Consider the following 18055-nt stretch of genomic DNA (forward strand, 5'->3'; position numbering starts at 1 on the left):
CTTATTAGAAAATATTAATAATAACTTCTTCTAAGTCGTACGGGATCAGTAGAAGTAAACAAAATAAGACTATTTATTACAATTAAAAGAAATTAAACACCAAAACTAATAATTATTTTTCAAGTTTTATAAAGGTCTAAAAGCAAGCAAGACAAATGTAGTAGACCTTCTTTTTTTAACTAATGCGCAAGCTATCTTGTAACAATTTGTTGACAAGAAATATAAGTTGGCAAAAGCATATTACTTTGGCGTCAAAGGACTAGTAAAAATTTATAATAATACTTGTTTTATTTTACTTAAAAATTTTTACTTAAAGTCATGTAGAATTATCATATGTAAAATTTTAAAAATTATTTTACTTCATGCTTCTTATAAAGATTACAGACAAACAATCGAAACTAAAATGGTCTATTTCTGAAGTATGCATTTTGGAATTTAAAATTAGTAAATAAGTAATAAAATCTTTTATATTCAAAAAAGCTTCTATTGTAATGTAACACTACTACAAATTGTTCACGCAAGAGATATAATACAAAAAAAAGAGTTGTTATAGTTTTATCTTCTCATCTTAAAAATGTTGTTTTTACATATAACTGTTATAAATTAATTAAAATAAACTAAGAAACATTTGAAAAAAAATGTATTAAAAAATACAAAAGTTAGACTAAGTTTTTAAGTGGGTATTTTTTATTCGTTTTAAACCTCCTTTCTAAAACCCTTTTAAACCTTTCTAAAAGCTAAACAAAGTAAAACTACAAATCATTTAGTTGGCGATGAAGGAGGTGCTTTGATTAGATCTTTGTTTTTGAGGTCTTCTGAGTTATTATCCTCTATATTCGATGTACCAAGTTCACTCTTAGTTTCTGTGGTGTTGTGAAAAACACTTGCAGAGCCTCTTTCCTTGTGCTTTGTCAACTTTTTTATGTTCTTTTCGTTACTTTTTTGCTCAGTTTTTTTCTGTTTTGTACTAGACCTTGTAAATCTGCTTGATGAAGATAAAGCTTGATTTACAGAAAGATCTTTGGTGGAACCTGAAAGATTTCTAGACTTTCTTTTACCTGAACTTTTTTTGAGTTTATTTTTTGTTACTCTTATTGTCTTTTTATCGTTTAATGTATTGCCTATTAATGTTGAAATGTTAACTCTATTTTCAAACTGTAACATAATATCTCTTGATATGTTTTCAAACTTTTCGGTTAACTTATTTTCACTTTCATTTAACAAGTTTACAAACAATTTTTGAAATTTTTGACTGTTGCTTTCTATATTTTTTGTACAAGACTCTGTCTCATCCTTAATATTTTTCAACAATAAAACTTGTTTCTTAATTGTATGTTCAGTGTTTTCAATATACGTCAGTATTGGTTTAGTTTTCTGTGTAAATTATTAACTATCGTTATTACTTTAAAGAAGTAAAAAGAACTACCTGTACATATGAAGGTTAAAAAACAGTTTGTTTCTAGAAAGTCAATAAGTCTAGCAAACAAAAACGTAATTTTAATGAACACAATACTAAGGTTCTTTTACATAGTTTAAAAAAAAAAAAAAAAAAGTTAAACACTTAAATTGAAAAGATTCATTAATATTTTTTATGCTTTATCAAAACGGACTACCAAAAAAAAACACGTAACTAACAGTAAAAAAATTTTCAAGACATTTTTTTATTTCATCTTGTAAATTTATCAGCTGTTTTTCTGTTTGTGTAGTTATTGATTCATCTACCTCGTTTATTCTTTTTAGACTTACTTTTTGCAAATATTCAGTAGTATTTTTGAGCAAACTTTGTGTATCGGTTATATCATTTGAAAATTCAATTGAAGCAGTACTTAATGATAGTTTTAGTTGCTGTTAAGAATTTAAGTTAAAAAATATTCTCAACAAGCCTTGTTTAAAAACAGTTATTTGTAAATACTACAGAAGTATAACTTTAAAATGAAAGTATACATAAAACTACAAATTTGTGGTAAAAGTTGTTTAAGCACAAATTAACATGCTTATTTCTTTTATTATTAAAACTCTTAATAGTTTTTACGTCCTTTAAGTGTATTTTTGATTACTTTTATATTTTTTTTTGTTTAACCTTTGATAAAACTTTTATCTAAATATTTCTAATGAAAATTGCTTCGTTTTCAGTTTAGTCTAGATCTACTAATTGTTTCAAGAATTTTTTAAATCTAAAACCGTTTTAACATATCTTCAAGTTTAGATTTTAAGAAAGTCTAACTATTTATATATTTTCGATAATCAACAAGCTGTTTCAAACGGCTTTTTTATAACTTTTTTTTAATCTTACAAGCTTTCTAAAACTGTATAAAAAGATTTAAACACTTCAAAAAGGTTACTATCAAAGCTGTTTTGATCACATTTTTAAAGGTATAAACTGAAACTACATGCAACTATTAATAAAAAGTAACAAACTTCGGTATGAGCGACAGCTTCGTTTTGGACGCTAGCAACCAACTTGTTGACGCTTGTTACTAGCTGCTTGATGTCCGTTTGCTCGTCAAGCAAGTCACCGAATCGCGACTTCAACGCAGTCAGTGATGAGTTTATCTGGTCGTTTGGTGATATGACATCATCTTCAATGTCCTTTGGAAATGTTAAGTTAAGTCTCAAACTTTTTACTTTTTCAATGCAATTGATTTAGAAAAAAAATCAAAAAACTCGCTTTTTAAAAACTTTGAATTATAGTAAGAAATAATTAAAAGATGCCTGTAAAAATCAAAAAAAAATTGTTATTGTTACAAATTTGGATTATAGTTAGAAAATGAGTACCGGCTTCAAGACTAAGTATTCAATAAGATTTAGAGGTATTAATACAATACAAAAGTTCAAATTGGTAACAACTTATGTCAGTGCTCAACTTTACATATGAATGCATTTCAACATTGAATAAGTTTTTTAGAAGTTTAGTATAAATAATGTCTTTTTTGGTATAATAAAATGAATAGTATTATTATTCCATATAAATGTTATTACTTACATTTTTTTCAACGTCAGTGTCATCATTTTTATTTTCTTGATATTTTTTTAATATTCTAGGTACAAAATAATTTTTCTGTATTTTTAGATATTTTACAAAAAACTGCTGGGTTTTAGTTAATTCTTTTTTAATTACATCTTGTTTTTTGCAAAGCTTTCTTCGAAAGTATATTGGTAGTAAGTATTCTGTATCCAATGAAGACTTAATCTGAAATAAAAACTTACCAAATAAAATTAATTAGTATTTGTTTCGGTCATCATTAAAAAATTTAAGATGTTTCGCGACATCAATAATAAATAATGAGCTTCACCACACGACCAACAACAAAAGTATCCGAGACAACCTACGAGGGTTTCGTTTTTATGAGGACTCATCAGGCAGGCATAGTCGCGAGAAACTGCTGTTGATATTTAATCTCAACTTTGTTGATGATGGCCCGAATAAATACTGGTTAAAACTGATCAAACGAGCAGAGACAATAATCTCACAATAAGCTGACAATGTCTTAGACGTAAGCTGTGAATAAATTAGCTAAACAATTTTTTAACTTTACCCATAACAGTCGCTTCAGTACTTTTTACTTAATCCCGCATGTTTAGAACTCATTAGCGATTTTTCGCGACTATGCCTGCAAGACGAGTCCAAATAAATACGAAATCGGTCTCGTAGGTTGTCTAGAATGCTGTTGTTGTTGGTCGTGTGGTGAAGATCTCTATTTATTATCAAATAAAATTAAGTGATTCAAAACTGTTTTTTGTATGACTATTTTATGAATTTCATTTTCTCTGCAGTTTAAACAAACTATTTTAAAATAAAGATAGTACAAAATATTGTTGCAAACTTGCTTTCCTATACTTTTTATGGCAGCACCTTGCTGGATTTCAATTATATCTCCAACAGCCAATCCGACCTACAAGAAGCTGGTAGTTAAAGTTTGTACTATACTTTTAAAGTATATTTTCATCAATAATAACAAACCAAAAGGTTCATGACTATAATGGTCATGATAGTAGCAAACATAAGATACAGTATATATCCTGATGTGCGATTGTAGTTCTGAAAAAATAGTAACCTTTTTATTAAGAAAAACCGTTTAATAAAACTATTACTTAATTATGGATAAGTTTCAAATAAAGTTATTTCACGTAAATTTTTTAATTTAAACGAATTTTATTGTACCTTTTTCAGTTTTTGACGAGGTTATACAATAAGTTTTCTAAATTTAAAACCTAAGCTAGCTCAAGTAGCAAAATGCATTACATTAAGTTAACTTAAAATATTTATTACAAAAGTAAGTAAACAAAAGTAAAAGATTAACTTGGTTAATTATCTTAAAAACCTGATCTGTGTATGAAGTGCTGGAGTTATAAAACTTATCAGAGTAATCGAGTTCACCCATCATCATTGAAACTACAGTCACTATTGATTCTCCGAAGGTATGAAAAACTGGCTAGTTTTTATAATGATTAAAATGAAACTAATCATAGAAGTCAATTTAAACTTGTATTTGATAGTATCGCGAAAATATAGAATGTTCTTAAAACTCAAGTCTGATATCATCAATATACATTGAACTATTTACTAATAGTTGTTTTGTTTTTATTTACTTTACATAAAAAATTCTTTGTTATGATCTTTAATTAGTTTATACTACTTTGTTACATTTATTTTATATTCTATAGTGCATTTTTTTAAACAATAGATTATTACCGGTGTTTTTGTAGCTTTGTTCAATGCTAAGTTTTTATTACTTAATCTAAATAAAACATTTTTACTAGTAAAAAATTATGACTAGCATAATGTTTAAAAACCTCTTCAAAATAGTAAAATATAATAAGTAATATATTAATTTAACCTTATAAGTTGGTATTTGAAATATAAATTAAGATCTCTTGGGCTATTTTTAGACTAAATGAGTCTAACTTTATGTTGTAATAAAAGTTTTATAAGATAATGTCAAAGTTCAACAATTAATGAATAAAAATACTTAATTAGTTTTCTTAAACTAAGAAAATATTTTAGTTAACTTTAGCTTTTCTTTAGTAACACATACATAGTTTATGTTATTTTGGTAATTTAATATTAAAATTAAGTTATGTTTATTGAAAAATTTTACCTGATTTGACATAAGAATAAAAAATGAGGTGGCAAATCCTAGTATGAAGAACACAAACACAATTAAAAACTGATAAAAAGTATAGAAAATATTGCTGAACATTGTCACATAAATTGCAACACTTGGTATCACAGGTTGGTCCTGCAGCATATACAAAACTCCTACCCAAGAATTCAGTATGGCAAAAGCTGCTAACTTTAATTGCCAGTCCTGCAACAAAAAGTATAAAAATCAACCCAAGGATTTTTTTAAAGAAATATAATTTTATTTGTTACAGTATTACAAATATAAAACCTACAACCTGTCTTAGACCAGTTTCAGATTGCAAGTTGTCTAAGGAGCCAGTTGTCAAGTTATTCAATCCAGTCATCTGGAATAGCACTTTCCCTTCTAACTTATACTCGTAAAAGTTGACACAGACCAGAATGCATGTGATAAGCAACAAGACTTCTAGTGTTTTCGCTTTTGTCACTGTTCTTCTTCTCGGCAGAACAAAACAAACCTGCAATGTACTTCAGCAATAGAGTTACTTTGCAAACACTCAGTACAATTGCAAAACAACCTCAATGACAAGCTGCACGTACGATAAAAGAATCAACATTATCCTCATCCAATCCATGTATGAAGGTAGTACTTGGCATTCAGTGTAAGTAACAGGCCGAACTTCTTTTCGATAATAGAAACATGATGTGCTGTGTAATTTAACACTGTTTTTTCTAGACCGGAGTTCAAAAAAAAACCGTTTGTAAAATTTTTAGAGTAACTACAGATCATTATATGTATACAAATATGTTTTTATCTAAAAATATTTCTTAGTGAACAGAAAGTTGTTTAAGCTGCATTTCCAGATGATTAATTTAAACTTAATAAAAGTGCTTGAGTCTACAAGATTTTTTGCCGATGACGTATGTCTAAAAATAAATAATTTCAACTGTTTACAAAATATTAAATTTTTCATATTTACTTAATTTTTCTTTTACAACACTTGAATAAAGTTAATATGTTTAAGAATTTATTTTATAAGAAAAAATAATTAAACTTACTTTAAATCGCTATCTAACTTGAATGAGTCTGTAAAACGTTAGTTTTGGTCAGTGTCTAAACAGTTTAAACTTTAAAGAGTGAGCAGAAAACTTTTTTCATTTTTAACGTTTAGTTTTCTCTATAAGTTAAAAGTAATTTGAGAAAAAGTATTATTATGCGTTTACTTTTAGAAAAACTCAAACATTAAATACTTTAATATAAGAATGGTATAAAGTGAAAAGCTTTAAAAAATTTTTTTTTTTTTTAATTAACTTTAGAAGTAAGACAAGGTAAATAAAAAACTTGTTCGATAGTAAATTGTGCGGTTCCAATCAATCTGGTAAAATTTAGGACTATTAATAAGATATATGTTAAGGAGAATACGGAACAGTAAAAAAAGGATCAAGCTGAAAAAATAGATAGTCCTGCCGCATTGTTTCCACTTGTAGTTCAGTAGAGATGTTACAACCGGGTGTATTAGCAAATTTTCAGTCTTTGCATTAGCCTATACGAAAAGTAAGTTTAAAAGTTTAGTCATGCATCAAGTTTCTTTTCTAAACTAAACTATAAACATGTTTATATTTTTGCTAGATTTCAAAGAAAACAAAAACTTAACCACTAATTACAAAAACTATTTTTAACTATGCTAGTGTGTAACTTGCCATAATATTTAGAGGATGGTTTTGTTTTAAAACTTTAGAAGAATCACAGTACGACTCTGAGGCTTCATTGAGATCTTTGTCTTCCTTGTAGCTCTAGATGTAAAATAAGTATCATACTTTACTCTAAAATATTCTAACTAATTTGCATACATCATAGTTTTGATCTACTGGTATTGAAGATAAGCTACTGTAACTTTGAATGTTGCAACTTTTCCAATGTGTACAAAAGTATGTATCATCTATGAACTCGTAGTTTATTTTAACCTATATATATACGATATTTATATCTATAAAGATACATATATATGTTATCAACTTTTATATGATATTTTGTTTTCTTAAGATTTTCTATCATCTTTATAAATAATGCAACTAATAAAATAATAATCTAGTTACCATATACAATTAAATTTTATCAAAAGACGAAACATATAATTATCTTTAAGTATTTTTACTTTCACCAAAAAAAAATTTTTTTTAGCAAACTGTTTGTTTTATATTTCTAGTTATAAATATCTAGTCTACTTATTATAACTGTTTTTAATTTTGCTATTAAAAATATTATAATATATTCATAAGTAATTACAAAAAAAAAATGCAGAGAAAAAAGTCTTATTGTTTTTAAAGTTATGTCTTTAAAAACAAAGAAAAAGTTTATTTTAACACAATAATTAAAGCTAAAGTTTTTTAAATTTTAATTTTTATTAACTAGTGTTTTATATTTTTTAAGTATAAGTATATAATATTTGAGTAAACCGGTTAAGACCAGTCGATTTCTTTTAGTTACCTAAATGTTCTAACCAACTTATCATTGCACTTTTGACTTTTAATTATTTATGTATGAATACTAATAACCAGAAGTAAGGCTTAAATTTTTTTAACTTACAAAGTTTTCCAATTTTTTAATAAACGTAAGTGAAATAGATGAATATTTACTAAATAAATGCTTAAACTTACAGAGAAATTTTCATCTCCGCTTGGCTTTCCGTTATCGGTGAAACAGTTGTTCAGCACCATTTCGGCTATTTCAGGCATTTTCCTGATCAACTTGCGCATAGGGGTATCAGTTACACCTTATAGAAATAAAAGTAAATCTTTCTTTTAATAGATTAAAAAGTATTATACTAAAAAAAAAGTATTTTAGTGTAATTGTTATACTTTATTGACAGTTTTGCTGGATACTTTTACTTAGCGAACACTAAAGTACGGATTGTTTTATAAAATTATGATTACTTACAACTTAATTTCAAATATTTTAGTTAAATTTTGTTTATTGCAATTATTTTTGTTTTGAGTATGTAGTTATAGAAATTGGTTGTGTTGCTTGTCTTAATATAACTAATGTAACATTTTATATAGCCGCATAAACCTTTGTTGTTTTAGTTAACTAGTAATGTACTTGCTACATAGTCTTTAAATGTTTAACAATATAAAAAGCAATAAACTTGAAGTACCTAAATCTGAAAAAAAAATTATATATCATACACATTAGCTCGTGACCATAAATGCAGTATTGTGTACTAAAGAGTCGATTAGAATAGCATAGATTTTGTCTCTGTAGACATGGTACAGATTTTCTTTTCACTTATAGTGACTAATACTACACTCTAAATTTATCAGAGTGCAGTCACGACACAATCAGTTAGGATAAGTTATTATAAATCTAACCACTAAATACTTTGTAACTTCATTTAGTTAATATAAGTTGAAACAGAAATAAAAATCTAACTGACAAAAAAAAGAATGTTTTAATTGTATTTTTTTATTTTTTTTTAGTTTTCAGCAACTTGTAAAGGTACTTCATAAAATGCTTTTATGATAACCAAAAAAAAGGCAGAAATATAATATCCATAATTCTAATTAAAATTTAATTTCTATGTTAGTATGAAATTTTAGTAAAAAAATCATTGCACTATAGTGACACTTTGTGCATTACTAATGTATTCTTTCGCATTTTTGTACATAAAAAACTTATAATTACTATATTAAAAACAGATTACTTATATTTACTTTTTCTCTAATGAGCCTAAAAAACTTATTTCAAATATTACAAAAAACTCTCACCTGTTTTGTTGTTGAAAACTGCGTTTTTCAAACTACGCTCCCAGCTAGAATTTTTTATGAGTAACCTAGCACATTCTTTGTTGTTGAAATCAATGCTGTAGTCCAAAGAGTTCTTTCCGTCAGCACCTGTGAAGCTCACATCCGCCTTCCATTCGAGTAATATCTTCACGATGCCAACATGACCTCGCTTACAAGCCAAATGCAATGCTGAAACCTGCAGGTTTTGTAAGAAAAAATTGTTCTCGTCAGTCTATGAATCAATAAAAGGTTTCGCTAAAGTCAGTCAAGATGATAACGTGTATAATTATTTAGGGAAATTTTAATAAAATTCGTTGAGTTTGATTCTTAAAATTTGTGAAGTAAAATTTTTGTAACTTTGTTTTATCTTTTATTTCAAATTTAACTCATTTTTATAAAGTTACTGCTACTTTTTTTAACACCAAAAAACTTTCTTAAAAATAGCTCAAACTGACTTTAATTCATAGTCATAACTACTCAAAAAGCAAAACCTTAAACTTTGAAGCAGGTTGTATGCTTGCACCAGCTTCAAGCAGCACAACGGCAGCTTTTTCAAACCCAAACGCTGCTGCACAGTCAAGCGGGGTCCACTGTCTGCTGTTCCTTGCTTCTAGGCTTGCTCCCATTTCTATCAGCCTTTAAACAGCTCAATTATCAACACAAAAAACTGCAAACTAGACATTTTAGGTTGGAAAAGTTTTACATCTTGAATAAGTTTACTAAACAGACTGATTATCAAAAATTCATTTAACATGCTTGTTTTAAAAGTTAACATTAGTTTGCATGAACAAATCTATGTAAACAATAAAAGTTTTAAAAGCATAACTAGTAAAGTATAAATTTAACAGAAATAAAATGCACCTGATGACGCTCTTGAAACTTCCGCCAGTGGCCGCAAGGTGGAGCGGAGTGTTGGCTTCCTCGTCCAACGAATTGACGATCGTTTTGTCACGTGACAGCAACTCATCTATTATCACCTCGTGACCTTCCAGCGCGGCCACGTGGAGCGTCGTGCGATCGCAGTTGTTTCTTGCGTACGGGTGCGCTCCGTGTTGAGAAAGCAAAAGCTGGAAAAAAGCTTTCTATACTAATTTTTTTTTAAACATAAGTTTAGTTTATTGCAGTGATTTTAATTTAAAAATTGAAAACACATTCATGTTTAGTAATTAATATTTCCAAAATAATTTATTTTCAAACTTTTTATTAGATACTTCTTACCTGTACACTTTCTTCATTACCCCTGACAGAAGCTAAATGCAAGGCTGTGTTGTTGAATCTATCTTTGTTTTCTATCATAGAATTAACCTCTGGTTGGTTAAGCAGCAACTAAATATTAGTTTTTGTATTGTTATAAAACTTGTAGTTAAAACTTTAAAAGTTTTGATTAATATTATTTGTTTCTGATCTAACAAAAATTTGTTATGCTTTCATTTCGCCTAGAGATCAGTTTAGTTCTTGAGCTGCATTTGCAAGAAAAAATAATTTTATAAATAGCAAACGTTTTTCTAATCTTTTTTTTTTATTAGTTCATTAAAAAAAAAAAACTATACTTTTTTAAAGACCATAAAAACGAATTTAAACTGATAGAAAAAGTTAACTTTGAATGTAAAATGTTACAAATACTTTAATAGTTTTCACATTTGAACCATCAGTAATTATTAACTATGCATTTTATCGAAATTTTTATAGACCACTGCTTTATACATGTGAATATTCTAATGTAATTAAAATTTTTAATAACTTACCTTAAATATTAAAAAAATACTTACCCATTTAGAATAAGATATCATACATTTATCATGAAAAGTAAATATAGCTATAATATAATAAAAATTAAAAATAAAAGCATAACACTAAACGATGATCATACTTTAAACGTTATTATACTTCCAATTGATTAGTTATAAAAAAATTTTTAGACCTTTGGTTAACCATTTAGTCAGTAAAATTTTCATCAAAACTAGTTTTACATCACAAAACTTTTACCTTTAACATTGCGACTTTATTGTTTTCTGCAGCTATCATCACACAGTTTTTATCGTCTTTGTCGACACTGTCCGACCTTGCACCAGCTCGTATCAACTTCCTCAGAACTTCGATGCTCCCTTGTTTGCAGGTTATCAGAAAAGCGCTCATATTCTTGTTATCCCTCTTTTCTAAATCTGCTCCACTGCAGATAGACAACTTTTATAAGAAAAAGGTAATTATAAAACTTATTTTAGTTGGTTATTGTAAGTAAACAATTCTTTTTTATTACTTTAATATGCTTATATACCTTTTATCAGATTTAACTGTTTATGCAATATTTTTATTACCACTTATCGGAACTAACGAAGTACAAACAAAAATCTAAATTAAATTGTAATAAAATATTTTTACAAGTTGTTTTTACTGTCAAAACCTCAATATGTACATTGTATACTAAACCATTCTAAATTAATATTAAAATGAATAGTACTATGTTGCTTACTGGCCAATTAAAATTTCGACAACTTTATCCAATTTCTGTTTACAAGCAAGCATTAAAGGAGTAAAAAGGTTTTCATCAGTTGCATTTATATTTGATCCTTTTTTGATTATGTACTCAACCATTTGTTGGTTATCTGAAATCACAGCTAGGTGCAAACAAGACATTAGGTTTTCTTTGCAACTGTTCAACATTTCTGATATTCCTAAAGAGTGTAGTACTTTTATTTCCTCTGTGTTAGCTAGTTTGTTATACTGAAATTGTACAAAACTTAAACCTAGTGATATTCATTTTTATTTGACGATTCAACAACAAAACCGTTTTTAAAAAAAAACTTTTACTAGTAAGTGCAAAAATGTTTTTATCTTCTAGTGGTTATTTAAACTTTGTTTTAATATAAACATAAAATTACCTTCTTTTTCTGAAAGTTCTACTATAAACTTAACAATATGTAAATGTGAATTTTCAATTGCAATGTGGAGAGGTAAGCTTTTGTTCTTGTCTGACTGACAGAAAAGCTTCTTAAAAGAACTTTTTTGCTGTCCTGAAAGTAGGTTGTTTTTTTTTTGTGTTACTCAAAGACTGATAGTTTAGATTTTAAAAACTTAATATAAACATTTAAACCATGTGATCAACTGTTTGGATTTCTAAAATTAAAGGTAAATATTTTAAATTTCAAATTCATCATTTATCCACACTTAACTTGCTGTACAATTAAAGAGTTATTTTACTTAAACTTTTTAGTACATTTTTAAAACTTATTTTATTTAAGTAAAGGTTATAATAGAGGGGTCGGTAGCCTTTTATAAGTCGCGGGCCGCAGTATAAAGAAAAAGTTTTCTGAGAACTGCACTTATTTAAAATATTTTTAGTGATCAATGCAAAAATACTAATTAAACCAGAAATTTGACAAAAAAAAGCCACAATATAGTATCGTGATTAGCAATTAACAATTATAAAGCACAATGTTAATTTTTTACAGCAAAAACGTTTCTACTATGCTTCAGATGTTTTTTTTAGATAAAAAGTACATCGCGGACCGCAGTTTGCCAACCCCTGTAATGTATATTTTCTTATACTGCTAGTTTTGTCAATTTCAATTAGAATGATTTGAAAATTAAAACAATGAAAACTTGAAGAAAAGTATTAAAGTATTTCTTACTTGCTGCTATGGTACTAAAAACCGCTTGTTTCTTTTTGTAACTTACCTTTGCTAGAAACTTAACTATCTGTAATTTTTAAGTATGTTATTTCTAAGAAAAAATAAATTAAAAATTGTTCCAACAAAATAGTGTTTAAAATAATTAAGATTTTAGAAGATATACTAAATTACTTTGAGACATATAAAACGCGTTTTAAAGCTTAAACGTTTATATAAAAAGTAATTATACTGTTGCAATAACTCTCGTAAACTTTTTCAAACCTCTGTTTTAGTCTAGTTAGTTATCAATTTAAAAAAATAAAGCAAACTTTTATATGGTTTACCTCTAGGCTTCCAACATTACAAGCTAAGTGAAGTGGAGTTGATAGATCGTTGTCTTTTAGCTGTAAATTAGCTCCGTGTTTTATTAGCAAATCGCATGTTTTAAGGTTGTTGTTAAAACAAGCGACATGAAGAGGAGACATTCCTTGATTGTCAGTAATCTAAAATTAAATATCAATTAAAACTTTAGTTAAACTCAAAAAACGTAAAATAAAAATAATGTTTTATGAAACATATAACTTTTTAGTGTATCTTTTTTTTGATTGTCTTAAAAAGTTTAGTTTTTCTTTTTAGAGTTTTCTTAAATCATAAATAGTTAATTTTGGTTATTTAACATAAAACAATTTTATCTACCCTAAAACTTTCGTTTTTAAGCATTTAGAAAACTGTTAACTTTTAAAACTTACATCTATGACTTTTTTAGTATCTAAATTTAGTATTTCTTCTGCTATTTCAAAATTTCCTCGACTACACGCCCAGTGGAGAGGAGTCCTTCCTGCAAAATCGTTTATCCATAAATCTGCTCCGTTATCAACCAAAAGCTGTAAGCAATTCTTGTTTTCTTTACAAATCTTATTTTCTACGCCGTCACTTTGGTCTTCTGAATCTTTCTGTTTTGGTGTATTAAGTTTATACTCAACATTTATTGGCTATTACTTCCATTATATATTTTTTCTTACATTAGTTAAGTTTTCTTTTAGTTTTGGTTTGTTTTTAGCAATATAGTGTAGTGGTGACAGTCCATCTTCGTCTTGTGCATTAATAGCTGCAATAAAAATTCAGTCTATACTAGACAAGCAGCTAATCGCAAACAATAACTAGGCAAGATACATTAACTGAAAATTATTTACTGCTTGAGTCACTTTCATGTGTTTTAGTCAGTTAGCTATCTAAAACTTATAAGTAATTCTAGTATTTGCTGTTTTTATAAGATAATATGAAAAAACATCATTTTTAAGCTTAGTTTTTCCTTACTACAAGATGTACTAATTTTTACCTTAAGCAATAAAGTTTAAAAAACGAAAGCATATTTCCAATAGATTAAGACATAAAAATATGTTTAGTTATATTTTTAATTGAAATATTGTAAGTTTATCAAGTATAAATATTGCTTTTCTAAACCTGCTTCATATTTTATCAGTGTTTTCATTACATCATAATGATAATTTTTGCAAGCAATATGAAGTGGAGTCGCCCCACTTTCGTTAGTTTGCTTTAATTTTTTAGTTCTAGCTTCTTGAGAAACATCCTGCAGTATAAAATCAATCACATCTACATCGCCTTCATTAGCTGCCTGTACGTATAAAAAAAAATGTTTTTAAATCAAGATACTTTTTTTTGTCGATCAACAAATAATACAAATAATTTTTTTGCTAAAGTTGATAACATTATAAGTAATAACTTAGTATGTTTTGACCAAAAGTTTGTATCTAACAAAAATTAGTGAAAGTTAGTTTTGAAAATTTTAATTTTGTCTAACAGAAAGCGACTCATAATCTACAAAAACAGGTTATTGCTTAAGTCTAAATTTTTTACGACAAATTTATATAATAAAATGTTTTAGTTTTTTTTAAGACCTATAATGATCGTTTAATATTTCCTTATTATTAAAGTTTCACTTATTTTACAAAATGTTATCTTGTTGTTACCTTAACAAAATTTTACCACTTGGTTAAAGATCCTTGATGTTTTAATGACGTTTTTAAATATTTATGAATGTTTTTTTCTATACCTAGTTATTTTTTAAGACGTTGTAAAAAGTAAATTCGTAACATAAATTATCTTCTAGTTAAATAAAACTTTATTAAAATAAATTGTTTCTATTAATCATCTCAATTATTTGTAACATTTTTTGCTTAATTCTTTTTTAATTAGATAAATTGATTTTCATTTAAAAACGTTATAATTCTTACTTGATGTAGTGTCACTTTCCTAAAGGTTTCTTGCTTTGACTTTCTTAAGTTTAGACTCTCATTTTCAAGAGAACCGTTTAAATTTTTGGGCTCATTTTTACTGACAAACACTTCTTTATGAAAAGGAGATTTTAACAACTTTTTTATACCGACTACAGTTTGAAGCATCTTTTAATTTTCCAGTAAATTCCTTCCTTAGTAGCTTATAAAACAAAGCTGTGTCATATTATTATCTAAAAACTAAAGTTTGGTTTTTGCATAAAAAAAAATTTTGTTGAATAAAGTAGTCACACAACATAATTTTCTGATATAAGCGCCTCACAAAGTAGTGAATATTTGATAATAAACTTAAGTGTTTTTCGGTCAATTGTTACAATTTTTATAAAATATAGAATTGCGACAAAAGTAGCACAAGCCAATTACATTCTGTTTTTGTAATCAATAAGTTGTCGTTTAAAGTTTACAAAAAAATAGTTACAAAATAATTTGAAACCTCATTCTTACAAAAAAATCACATAAATTAAAGAAGCTTCAAATGAAAAAAAATAATTAGCGTTCTTGAACTAGTACTACAAGTGTGAAGAATATTTTCAGAACAAACATTGAAACTAAAACATCATAAGTGTTAGTCTTTGTACTAAAAATGTTCAGCTGCAAAAAACTTAAACAGTTTTCTAAGTAAATAAATCATTGTTTTGTATCTTTATTTAAATAAGTATCTGATTTAGACACAAAGTTATTAAAAATAGGACAATAATTTTATACACTGATGACCTAAAAGTCTTTCTATACACCAGGGGTTCTATGTCCATATTTTTGAGCTTTGATTTTTGTTTTGTGTTCCATGAATTCACTTTACTATAGTATTTAACTTCAACACTTTTTTGTATAAACATAAAAAGTAACTCATACAATATTAATAAATTGAAAATTAAAAGAAAACAAGTTGTATGAAAAGTAAATTTTATTTATCAACTGCTTAGTTTGTTTAAACCAAAACCCACACTTAAACTTTTACGTGTGGGATTTTAATTATAATAATGATTTTACTGCGATTTTACTTGAACATTTTGAAACTTTTAGAATAAAGTTTTACACTTAAGTTAACAATTTAAGGAGAAAACAATCTAAAACTTAATTTCATATTTAACTAAATAACTATCAAATTATAAGAATTAGTTTTGTTTTTTATGCTTAATGTACAGTTTTAAGCTAAAAAAAAAGTCTTAATTAAACAAGCTTATAAATCTTGACAAGTTTTATTTTATTTACAATTTGTAAAAATAGTTATTGTTTCACATTTATGTCCACTGCTCATAAAAACCACACAAATCATACTTAATTATTTCAAAATTATTTACCTTAAGTTTTTTAATTTACGATTAATCTTACCTACTAAATTTATGTAAATCATTTAGAAAAAAATAAAACTTGTTGATTTTTGCCAAATATTACTTTCATCTTGTTTTTTAACTTCTTAAAACAAACTTTTTTTTTTCGTTTTATCTGTTTCGTTCCTATGTAGACAAAATAGCAACTGTTTTTATAAGATATTTGAATAACTAGTTTGATTCTATTTAATAATAATAGTAGTAAGTAATAAAAAAAAATCTTTATCAAATAAATTTTGTTGTTTTATTGTTTACTGTGAGGGATTTTTTTGCTTATTAAAACTTTAAATTGCACAATACTCATTACCTAAATATGAAAATAAATTTTAAGCAGATAAGGTAATACTTTCTTACATTTTTATCCACAGATTTATTACTTTAAAGTAGGAGCAGATCATTTCTAACCCGATCATTTCTAACTTGATCATTTCTAACCTGATCATTTCTAACCCGATCTATTGTGGCCTCGATCACTTCTAATCCAGTTACTTCTATCCCGATCATTTCAAACCCGATCATTTCTAACCCGATCATTTTTAACCCGATTTAACTTGATCATTTCTAACCCAATCATTTCTAACCCGATCGTTTCTAACCTAATCAGTAAGAATATGTTTATTTTTATTATTTTCGTTCGAGATTCAATTCAAAAACAAACTAGTTTTACAAAGTTGTTAATATAATAAAGTTTTTTTAACTTTTATTTTTAAACATACGGATTTTATTGTGTTACATAAAATACAGTTTTAGCATTAATTAGTATTAACTTAACATAATTTTAATTAATTAATATTACTTCATAATTTTTTTTGGTTTTTCAATCTACTTTAAAAGACATTATTCTTTAATTATATGCAACTTACTAAATCGTTTGACAGTATTTTGAACTTTTTTTAGTCGAATTTTTAAAGTAAGCAGTTATAGTTATATCTAAGTTGGATTTTTTTGTAACTTACGTAGCTAGAATAATATTTACAAAAGTAAATTTTAAAAATTAATCCTTTACAAATGTAACATTGAGATACAAAAGTTTTTATATTACGGCCTATAAAGTGCATTGTAAGTCTTGCGTAAACGTAGTCTTTTACTTAAGTTTATATTATATCCAAAATGTTTTAATTACGACTTGAATTAGTACTTTAGCTGAAAAATGTTTTTTGTAAAATCTACTTCAGTAAGAAGAATCGAAATAACGTAAGTAAAAACGAAATAAGAACTGAAATAAAACATTTAAAAAGGAGATATAGTTAAATAAATAACTTAAGCAGAAGCTCATAAAAACTCTATCGAATTTTTTATGCATTTTTTTGTTGCAAAAAGTTTACTAAAGTAATTTGTACGCATGTCAAATAGGCTTTTAATCTATTTTCTTTTTTTTTACTTCATTAAAACTTTTTGCAATAAAAAATTTATAGTGGTCTAGTAAGTTGGTTAAAAATAAATTCTTCACGATAGAAACCAAAAAGTAGTAATTGGTAACACATTATTAGAATTTTTACCTATTTTACCTATTGCCTCAAGGAAGGGTTATTGGCCACTTTTATTTATAATTTTTTCAAATGAAATGATCACAAGTGGAGTTGATGTTTTTAGCAAATTTAATCTCTTTGCAGACAACACTAAAATTTTAGTCATTCTTATTCAATTTAAAAAGTGTTTAGATGTAACTTACCATTGGCTAAAAAAACAGAAAATGAAATTTAAGTTCTAGTAAATTACAGGTTCTAAACATTCAATATATACGTCTACCTCTACTTTTGACTTTATATTGAACATTATAAGCTTTCGTTTTAAGATCTTAGAATTTTAGTGAAGAAAATATAAAATAAAACCACCATACTATTTACGTTTACCAAATTCTTTCAACTATTTAATTTTAAGTTTCATATCTATTGATACTATCATTCTTAAGAAATTGTTTTTCATATAAATTCG

The sequence above is a fragment of the Thalia democratica genome, chromosome 3, assembly GCF_965202585.1.
Source record: "Thalia democratica chromosome 3, ktThaDemo2.hap1.1, whole genome shotgun sequence".
In the NCBI taxonomy this organism is placed as follows: domain Eukaryota; kingdom Metazoa; phylum Chordata; class Thaliacea; order Salpida; family Salpidae; genus Thalia; species Thalia democratica.